Consider the following 12220-nt stretch of genomic DNA (forward strand, 5'->3'; position numbering starts at 1 on the left):
GAAGAAAGATGAAGCTTCTGGTGTTTTTTGGGTGGGTTTTGTGTTCTGGGTTTCTGGGTGCTGGTGGTGGGTGGGTTGGGGGTGAGATATGTGTTATGGGTTTCTGGGTGATGGTGGTGGGGTGGGTTGGGGATGGCGTGGAGGAGAGAGTTTGGTTGGTGATAATGGTGGTTCTGGGTGATGGGTTTTGGGTTAAGGGTCGCGTGGAGTTGGTGATGGTGGTGGGTGGGTTGGGGGTGGATTCTGATTTGATGGTAGGCTTGGAGAGAGGTTGATGATGGTGGTGGGATCTGGGTTTGGTGATAAATTTTTTTTCTTTTCAAAAAGCCATTTTTTTTCAGAATTAATGAATTTAATAATTGTGTTTTAGAAAAAATGCACTGTCAGCGAGTTCCGTCTAGTCAACTAACGGAACTCAACAGAAGGGCCTCAATAGATCGTTCTGGAATCATGAGGGATGTTGACCGCACATTTTAAACACAGGGGATGCAGACCGCACATTTGTGAAACATCAGGGACCCAAACTGGAATTAAGCCTAATTTTTATTAAAATATAATCACAAAAACAAAAACATAAACGAAAATAAGAATATGAAATAAAAGTGGTGGGGTAGGGTGTTAAATTTTATTAAACAAAACCATTGTAGTGAGTAAAATTTGAATGTGTGTTGAATTATTAGATGGAAGAAAGAAGATGTTGTGGAGTGTAAAGAGTGAAAAAGGAGGGTGTTGAGAAAGAGAACCATTGTACATAGTCTTATAGTTCTCCTTCAAGTAAACTTGTACAATGGTAATGGTAAATGAAAACTCTTAGAACAAAAAAAAGGATAAAAAAGAAGTATTTTCCTTTACACATTGGTTGACTGTAAAGTCTAATCTTAAATTTTATTTTTAATATTATTTTCATTTGAACAAATATATGTGAATCCATATATGTTCATGGGTGTCAGGTGCCCATGGATATTCATGGATACTTTAAAATTCAGTTAAAACTCATTTAATGAATATCCATGTGGGTATGGAGCGGGTATGAATATGAATTTTCACCTATGGAGTGGGTGGTGGATATATACTACCCATGCCCACACGTACCCAATGACATCCCTACTTTCATCATATATGGTTGGAAAGCGATTCTACCTTAGATGTGAGCTAGGTAGTAAAACCAGGGGTTTGACCATGGAAACTTTTGAATGACTTACAAGAAATTGAACGTTCGAGGGAAGAGGTAGATTGCTTCAGAGTTTCGCATGTGCTAAGGAAGGTAATGAGAAGCAGGTTTGTTGGTGAAAGATGACGTGGACAAGGAAATTCTGGTGTGGTTTTGTTGTAGTATGAGGTTCTAATGAGATTTGGTGTGCTTGGGCTATGTTGGTGTTTTCGTGAATTACGCAGATGATATTGCTGCTTGGCCTTAATGTATGGGTGTCCTTGTGGTGGTGTTTTGCCTTTGATACTTAGATATTTTGGAATAATATGCATATGTGTAAGACCCAAGTTTTAAGCTTAGAATAAATTAATTAATTTCCTGTTCACAATTAGGATTTAATACGAAACCCTGGAATTTACGAACACTCATTTCCGATACCGGGAGATTTGCCGAAACTGAATCCCTGGTTTTTCTAGAGCGATTAAGTTAACCTACGATGAAGACTTTCCCTGTTCGGAGCTTCAAATAATGATTTCATCCACGTACGCCCACTCTAATCGACGTTCCAAATCCTTCTTCAGAAGGAAGTTTCTGCATCCGAGGTCAAAACCATAAAGTGCATTTTAAGCCGGTAAACATTAAAAACAAGCCTCGAAAACCAAAAATCATGCTGATATTTCTTTGAAGAATTAGAAGATTCAGCGGGGAGAATATCGTGTCTAAAATACGTTGGAATCAGTAGGAAGAAATCAGAATCGCTCTTATATTTTTATCTTAACTCTATGAGTTAAATCCTCCGATATCTAAACAAATCTGTACCGATTTACAAAATATCTTCTCAAAATATCTTTGATAAATATCTATTCATCCTTATCCAATCTCTGATAAATATCTATTCATCCTTATCCAACCCTTGATAAATATCTATTCATCCTTATCCAATCTCTGATAAATATCTATTCATCCTTATCCGATCTTTGATAAATATCCATTCATCCTTATCCGATCTTTGATAAATATCTTCCATTTCATCCACTATATATAGGTTGTAGCTTGAAGAATGAAAAACAAAATCTCACCCAAAAACCCACCCAAACCCGCGGCCAAGAGGAGAAGGAGGAGAAGAGTTTTTCGCCGATTCTTGCTTGATCGTTCCACAGTTCGTTGCTACGCGTAGGTCTCAAGGTACTGATGCTAATCCTTACTTCTGATAGTAAATTCTGCCGCTTTTCACTATGTCTTTCTGTACTCTTAGTTTTGAGGTTTTTACAAAAACTATCCAGATAACTTCATCTTTTTATCTAAACTTATTCCCTGCGTGCCCCTGAGCATGTTTAGCGGATTACATTTCGCCGATTCTCGCCGAAATGCCGCCGAGTTTCAATTCTGCTCATAATACCCATTTTTGGCTAAAGTTCCAACCTTTGGGCTTAAAACCCTCGACTGAGCTTAGCGTTAGTAAGATTAGTCGTCATAATCGTCGTTGGTATCGACCCCATCTAATTTATTTTTCGAAATTCTGATTTTGAGTTTCCGAGCTAAAAATATTGACCAAAATACCCCTGCGACAGTTTTCGACCCGATAATTTTTCTGAGAGTTTCCCTGGCCTAGATATCGCCTAAGAATACCTAGGAATTGATTTAGATCGAAGAAAAAGTTCGGAAACCCTATTTTACATAGTGGCCGAAACCTATTGCTTAGGGTACCGTGTCCAAAAATAATTTTTGGGTCTCTATGACCTGAGCCATTGCGTAGCTCTTTTGATTGTCGAAATTTTGGCGCTGGTTTCGTGTCATTCCGAGTTCTGTAGCTCGAGTTATGCTCGTTTTAGCAAACGAGGTTCTGTCATCTATCCATGCTTAGATATTGTACTCTGAAGCTTCTTAAGCTTTGTCTAACGCTAGTTAGTATTGTTTTGACCGAATTGACTTGTTTTGATTGACTTTCGCTTCGTTTGCTCAAAGATTCGTTTGGAGGAACACTTGGAGCAGGAAAAGAGGATTGTGAAGGAGCCTTGCTTGAACACACTGGACGAGTTCGAGGTTAGGGCAACTTACTTGCTAGCTAATGCTTTGTAGGCGTCGATAAATTCGACTTGATTTATTGTTTATGCATATGAATTGTCTGGATTGAAAATGTTTTCTGAAGGCTTCGGCCGAGTGAACTGATTGAGACGTGTGTCTCCGTTTTCTGGGCTTCGACCGACATGGGAGATTAGGATTTATCGCATTGATATGTTGATAATTGACTCGCATGCTTAATTGTTAAAATGGTTAACTATAGGCTATGTGATTATTTGTTCACATGATATTTGGATTATATTGATTATATTGTGTCTTTCTATTACGCACTTGAATTGCTGACTATATTGAATATACCGTGCAATTGTGCGAATGAGTGAGGAACGTCAAGATAGTGGATAACGGGTAGTTATGCCAGACTCCTGACGAGTTTTGGGGAAGTTTGATGGGACGGACCGGGGTTCGTACCCTATTATTGTTTTATGGATCGAGACCTTCTCAAAGGAAAATTGAGTTTGAAAATGATATTGGAAAAACCCCATTTGAATTCACGTAAGAACTTGGGTTGTTCTGTCTAAGGCAAGAAGGGCTTTTAATGAGGCATTGTGCCCGGCCAGCTTACCTGGGAACTTCTCGGGCCATTACTTGGGTGATGATGGACCTTTTGTTTTGAGACCTTCTCCAGGGAATCATTGGAATTATGGGATCTTTGAAACTAATAGGATTAGAGACGAAACTTAAACAATCTCATAATGAACCTCCATAATGTATTAAACAACCTCAAAACCCTTAATATAATGATAAAAGACTCAGACGAAAGTTTAGGGCTTGAACATTAAGTTTTGAAAATGAGAAGTGTCGTCGGATCCAGGTTTCTGGGGAAACCATTGTGCGTTGGCATTTTGCTCATTGAGCAGTTTGTTTGGCCATCGAGATGGTGAGCCATGGTAAGTTGAAAGGTCACCAAGTGCGAGATGCATTCTTTTGCTCGTGGAGCAGTTTGGTTGGCCATCGAGACGGTGAGCCCAAGTGACTAGGAAAGTTACCAAAGTGTGACTAGCACTTCTTTGTTTACCTTAGGGTATTGTAGAGACAATGTACTCTAGCTAGACACGCGTGCCTTGGTGAGGACGATTCGTTGTTTGGCTAACCATATTGCATTCATGCATACATTTCTTGGAAAGTGTGCTGCTTTCCGAAGGACGATCTCAGATCGGACTTCATAGGAGCGAGATGCTTCACAGGAGTGTGCTGCTTCACAGGAGCGAGATGCTTCATAAAAGCGAGATGCTTTAGCGGAGCGAGATGCTTCGGGTCATCGTGAGGGTGACATTTTATCCGGATCATATTTTGAGCATGACATTGCATTGGCATACCATGCACTTAACTATATTTGTTGATATATTGCTTATCGAGTTTTTCGAGATATAACTTATTGAATTGTTGAGATATTGAATATTGAATTGTTATTAGAAATCTGATAACGTGTTATGTATATACCTTAGGGTAGATGATACATAACTTATACATATATATACAACCTATATATATATATATACCCCTTTATTCATCACATGTTGCTTGTATTATCTATTATATTCCGTGAGTTGACCCTAGCGCCTTGGCTTTGTGTGTATGGTTGTGTTTGGGCGGTCGGCCTGCTGCCAGACGTCCAACAGCTGATTCAAGATGGTTCGTCGTTCGGGGAGGATCCTGAGCGCAATGACTACTACTGAGCCTTCGACGTGGACCCGGACTTCATGCATGATCGGATGAGGGTCGATGTTAGGAGTATATTATATGGGGGATTGTTTTCATAGCTCTGATTGTCATTTCTCATTTTGGAGCAGGGTAGGTCCCCGACTATTAGCTTTTGTGTGGTTCTCTTCCAGGAGGATCACAGGGAGTTTGTCGGGCATAGGAAGTCTTTCGAAGGCCGTTTGGGGCTGACTTATCTTCTTGAAAACTGTATTCATAAAATTCATGGCTCTGACCATGGGATGTACTTATTCACCTGCGGGCACTATCTCCAAATTACCTTATGTTTATTATCTTTGGGTTGAGTCTTCATTATGTTAAGTCTTCTATTTGAAAAGAAAACGAAAAAAATATTTACGCATTTTCCGCACTATTGATTTAAAGTCACTAAAGTGGCACCATCGAAATCGGGGTGTTACAATATGGTGCTGTTGTTTTTTGCTGGTGTTGGAGCTGTAGTCTTTTTCTCTGCATGAGGTCTTTTGTATTGCTGGTGTGGTATTGTGTGTTGTTGGGTTTAATGTAAGTTCGATAGCAAGCATTGGGTTTGTGCTGGTTGGTGATTAACGCTTGTGTATTTGGGAACTAAGCTATGATACTGATGTATATGTTTACTAGTGTTTTTTTACCCACGCGTTGCACGGGGAATTTGTCTATTGTATTTGATACATCGATTAATATTTTAAATTATAAAATATTTAAGATGCTAAGAATGTAAGAACAATCATAATAAAGATGTAGATATTTAAAGAACACAAATTCAGACACTCAATTTTAGTGTTTTGTAAGCATACACTTCATTAACTAATATAAAGATTTTAAAAAACACATAAGTTAATAAGCCAAAAGCTTTAAGTTTTGCATATGTGAGGTATAACTGAATTTTGTTTGTGAAGATGTATACTCATGTTGCATAAAGGGTAATGTTTTTGTGTTTTAGATATGTAACAATCCATAAATATATAATTATTGTTTAAATTATTAAAAATACATTTAAGTTATAGAAAAAATGAATTATTTTTGTTTAACTCCTACAAATTTTCATTTTACATATAAAATGTTCCTCCCCGTGAGATCTCGTAACTCTAATTTGTTAGCACTAATAAATTTAGGTCATAATTTTATAGTACATATGTATTAATATTTTTTATTCCTCATACTTTTCTTACTATGCAATTATTATAGTTATAAATATATATATAAATATACACTCTTAAAATTTTGAAAACAGTACTAAAATTAATTATATTAAATTTTTTTATTAAAATAATATCAATCAATTAGTTTAATGATACTTTTTATATAAAATAAAATCTCACGTAGGTAGCATTATAGTAGTTTAAAATTAAAACATATCAATTGAAAATTATACGCAAATACAAACAACAGCCGCTTTTAGGTTTCAGAAAGATAAGCAGTAGAAAATTGTGTGCATCTCTAGAACAAATATTTCTAGCGTTTTTACGGTGAAATTTGCTCTTGTGTTTGAGGCATGGATCAATACCTTGATTTATTTCTAGCTTTTTGCCCTGTAGGAGCTTTTTCTGTTAATTTTACATGAATTTTCATGTAAAATGTTCATCCCCGTGGGAACTCTTAACCCTATAGTTTAACTTAAACAAAAATACACTATATATGTATTAATGTTTTCTAATCTCCGCACGACACATTTTAATCATCAAATTATCATGCCTTTATATATATTGATTTTTTATTTACCAATCATAGGAATTAGATTTCGACCTATAAGTTCAAACAATCACTTTTATCTATGTGTTGCACGAATAACTTTCTCTTGTGCTTAAGACATGTTAAATACCATACTTTAGCAATATTTTCATATACTAAAGGACATACTTAATGAGAGATATATAATGCTACATAATGTGTTCCTCTAATTTGATTTCCCTCTATTTATAACTCATCTCGTCCTAGTACTAAGTAACTACTATAATAACATCTAACTAACTTAGCAGTCCCTGATTAATTTCCCCTTCTGTTACATCCTTACATGAGTTTGAAAATTTAAGTAAACACACTTCTCTTAGGTGATAAATGGAAACAATATAGAAACAACTGCAGTCCGCAGCTAATGAGAAACTCTGCCAAATTCACCTAGCAACCATCAAATCTCTGCGTGTCCATGATAGCTCTGTGGACCCTCAGCACCAGATCAGCTCCCTTTTCCTGGAATTAATATTTAATAAAAATAAGACAAATTAAGAAAAAATCAAGAAATAAACAACCTAAATCTTAATCACATCTAAAATTTAAAAATGTACTAATTAAAGATAGATAAAAACTACCAAAATGTAGCAAATCACAATAAAAACTAATAAAATCCTGAATTAAATAAAAATCATAAAATTCAATAAAAATTCGATAAAAACTAATTAATACTCTCAAAATAAAATAAAATACCCAAGAAAAAAATCAAGAAATAAACAACTTATATCCTAATCAAATCTAAAATTTAAAAAGGTCAACATGTGCTTGGATAACTTGTTGTATTTTAAAACTTCATATTTTTTGTCAACATGTGATTTTTTTTATAAATGCCTTAAATTTAAATCCAGTTAACTATTCAAAAAATTAATTCAAACGACTTTTTTTGTTTTCCAATATACAATTTTTTTAAAAAAAAAATATACACTAACTATTTAGAATTATTCAATTTGTATATATTTTATTAAAAACAACATTCAATACGATGCTATAACTAATAAAATAGGGTCAGGAATAACAAAGTGAAGTATGCAATTTTAGATGACACTATGTTAGAGAACTATATCACTGTTGATTAATCAACAAAACTACATGCATATGTATAAAGTAACAAACACTGAAGTTGTTAAAATCTAGAGTGCAGTCCACAATATAGAGAAGACAAATCCAAGAAAAGAAAGGTGAGCAATAACAATGATCACAATTCAAATAACATATCAAAAAACATAAAACACAATCAATTTATTCCTCATTCACGGTCTCTGAAACAGACAGCTTGAAGGTCATCCTTGAGAAGGATCTGTGCAAACATAGCAATTTCAAAAATTCTCACATCGAACCTGAATCAAAACACGTTTACTCTTTGTTAGTCAGGAAAAAGTTAAGTAAAATTCAATCATTCAATCAAGAAGGCAATCTCCATGGATTAAAGGCAGCACAAAGCAGCAGAAATAGAACAAAATATTGTATATGAAAAGGGAGCAAAGCAAGTTGTACGAATAGAAAAGATGGAGAAGAAGAAAGTCCTAAAAATGCAGAGAAGCCAAAGACATATAAGGACTCTGTTGAATATATGTTAAGATTTAGTTTATTATTAATCTAACAAAGAGATAAAAAGAAACTAAATATATCTAAACCTGTCTCTATTTAACTATTTAAGTAGATACTAATCTAAAATAGAGAAACAAATCTGAACTATATCTCAATGAGATAAGACTAATAATAAACTAATCTAACAAACAACAATAAAAACAAAACAAAATCTTTAAAAAAATATTTTTTTAAACAAATCCAAACTATATCTCAATGAGATAAGACTAATAATAAACTAATCTAACAAATAACAATAAAAACAAAACAAAATCTTTAATTTTTTTTTTATGTAGATACAAATCTAAAATAGAGAAACAAATATAAACTATATCTCAATGAGATAAGACTAATAATAAACTAATCTAACAAATAACAATAAAAATAAAACAAAATCTTTAATTTTTTTTTATGTAGATACTAATCTAAAATAGAGAAACAAATATAAACTATATCTCAATGAGATAAGACTAATAATAAACTAATCTAACAAATAACAATAAAAACAAAACAAAATCCTTAAAAAATAGTTTTTTATATATGATTTTTTTTCACAGATTTGTTTTTCTTTTATTTATTATAAAAATGTACATATATGTTTTTTTTTAATATTTTTAATATCAAATGAGAATTAATCCGTGAGTGACACCTCATCAAATTGGCCTGAGAATTAATTTGGGAGCGACACGCCATTAAATTGGCCTGAGAATTAATCTAGGAGCGACACCTCATCGAATTAGCCTGATGAGAGTTCTTCTTTTCTAATATATATTAATATTGATTGGGGGTTTGCATTTTCTATGGGGTTTTTTTTTTTTGTTGTTTTGGCTTTCTTGTGGGTGTTTGCACTCTTTTTCCTTGTAGGGTTTTTTCCACTAGGTTTTTCTCAGCAAGGTTTTAATGAGGCACACCTATAAGATAGTTTAGGCCAAAGGGTGGGGGAGCGTTTGTTTTTTACTTTGTTCCTTTGAGTTTTTTCTCCTATGATTAATAATATTTTTTCAATTTTCCAAAAAAATACAAATTATAATTTATTTTAAATTTATAAGTATAATTTATGAGCAATAAACTAACATATCTATAATTAATTCAAATAATTTTAGATTATTTATTAAAATAAATAATAAAATTATGAATTAATAATATTCAGATTTAACTCCATAATGAGAAACAGCTCTATCACGATCTTATCTCTTAATTCAAATAAGGTTAATCCTATGTATCACCAAATAATTAAAATCATATAATAAAATAATAACATAAATGATAACTAAATGAAACTTAAATCTTTCTAGATAAAAGTTTCCACCAATTTAAATCTCTATGTCTTATATTTAAATCTCTCATTGCCACCTTATCTATAATTAAACCATTTTAATTCCAAATATCATCACAAATAAATCAACAAAATATTCCTTCTCACCCAAGGAATGACTTAGGTGGTTCCCAAAATCATGCCACGTCACAGTTTCTTGACATGTCATGTTGTAAAAAAAAAACATGTCATAAACATTTTCCTAAAAAATAGACTGAAAATAATTATAACAATATTATACTTGAAATTCACACACCTTATCATTATGATAAAGAAAACATCCAATAATAATTAAAATAAGAATATTAATAATTGTCCAGATCCTACAGGAAGAACAGATTTACAACACTTCCAGACCACATCTCTGCATCGTGGAGCACATGAAGCCTCCCAAATAAAGTTCCAATACTTCGGCGCTGCACCTGTAGATGAAGATGAGGAACGATACCCTCAGCCACATGCAAAGTAAGATTATGCCTTGTTCTAACAGTGTAAATTCTATACTTATGCTTGCTCCAATTCAACCTATCAGGTTGATAACGCCTACAGAGAGGCACTTCACAGATTTGTCTAAAAAGATAGCTCGTATCGAGATTTGGTTCCAGCATCCATAGATATCATCCATAAACATGCCTCAAACGAATCCAATTGGCATTCTAGCACCATGGCTGGAATGCACCATATCATCCCCCATGAATGGTAACCACCTATCTCCCTGAATCCTAATGGGTTTTACATCTTCCACACGTCAAATGGATCATGGATCCCCTCCTTAATAGTCCACTTAGATTGTGTATGCTTTTCCAGAAGTAGCTTGCAGTGGGTGGGCACCGCGTCTCATGTAGAGTTATGGTTGGAAAATATTTAGCTTTTAGCACGATGTACACCAAGCTGTTTAGCTTTAGAACAAATCTCCACCACTGTTTTGCACGAAGTTCTGAATTAAAAGTTGTGGACATGCGGAAGCCAAGTCTCCCTCTAGCTTTCGAGCTGCCATATTCTCTATATTGAGCCAATAGAGAGACCTTTTAGATACATGCCTTCCCCAATTAAAACAGTTGATCATGCATTCTATTTTTCTACATATCCCTTTACAAGTCTCAAAACATCTCATAATGTAAGAAGGAATAGCCCGAATCACTGACCTGATCAAGACTTCCCTACCGACTCTAGATAGAGCCTTTTCTTTCAAACCCTTCAATTTCTTCCATACATTTTCCTTAACAAAATTGAAAACACGAGACTTCGACTTACCAATGATGGTGGGAAAAACTACGTATTTGTCATCTTTCTTCCGCCTTTACTCCTATCTGAATAAGCTCAACAATTCTTATATTAGGCATGTTACGACTAAAAGAGATTTGAGATTTCTAAAGGTTTATCTAGAAGCATCCTCATACATCGGTAAAAAATGTAAAATCTAAATTTTCATTTCGAATGGTGGCCCTAGCAAAGATAATATTGTCGTATGCAAAAAGAATATGTGAAACACAACAGGCCCTATAGGCAATACGAATATCATGTAGAGTATCATCCATTAAAGGTTTCCTAATCAAAGCGGACAACATCTCTCCACAAAGGATGAATAAATGAGGTCTGACATAGACTTCTATGAGGTGATAAATCATAATATGGTTGTCCATGGACCATCACAAAGAATCTAACATTAGTCACACACTGCATAATGAGGGAAACCTTATGGGTTGTGAAACTCACTTGAGATAGGACACTCTGAAGGAAAGACCATTCCACTTTTTGCGGGAAATGTAACATCCCGACTTGACGACTAGCCTCGCGGTAATAATATGAGTCTTTTCCACGCGTTTTGTCCTCACTGACGCGCTTCTCGAGAAAACTTCTCAAGAGGTCACACATCTCAATATTACTGCAAGGCAAACACACTTAACCTTTATGTTTTTATGTGTTGGGCTCCTGAAAAGAAGATGCATCTTGTTGTTATGGGTAGTACAAATCAAATCTTATATGTCCCCTCAACTGTATAGTCCAATACCTATACAGTCTTGAAATACCTCCTTTTCGGGTGCGACATCGGTTTAGTTACGTTTCCCTTCGCCTAGGAGGTCACTCTCCCTACCACTAGCGGTCATTCCCCGCCCTCATCGGCCCCGGGTGTCACAGGAAACCCATAGAAAGAAGCATTGACTTTAGAAAACCACACTCAACAGGATCATACGCCTTTGCCTTATCCAACTACAACCCCACATAACCTTTCTTACCATTCACCTTCTTCCTCATATAGTGGAATATATCAAAAGCTATCAAGAATTGTTTGTGATCAACCTCTCGGGCACAAAAGCACTTTCAAAAGGCCTAACAATTAGTAGAAGAACCGTTTTCAATATGTTACCCTTTGTTTTCGTGATAGTTTTAAACATCGTAAATAGACATTTTCCTATAATCACGTGTATGCTTTGGCTTCTATGCTTTAACTTCTTAACTTTCAAAATGACGCATAAAAATGTATCATTAAATCTCAGTTGATTCACCTCGTCATTTAAGACCGATAAAATGAAGGTAAATATGTCCTCTCCAATCATTAGCCAAAACTTCTGATAAAACAGAGCAAGTATCCCCTGGACAGGGGGTCAACAATGTAACACCCCGATTTCGGTGGCATCACTTTAGTAACCAAAAAGAAA

This window comes from Lotus japonicus, chromosome 3, assembly GCF_012489685.1.
Source record: "Lotus japonicus ecotype B-129 chromosome 3, LjGifu_v1.2".
Lineage (NCBI taxonomy): Eukaryota > Viridiplantae > Streptophyta > Magnoliopsida > Fabales > Fabaceae > Lotus > Lotus japonicus.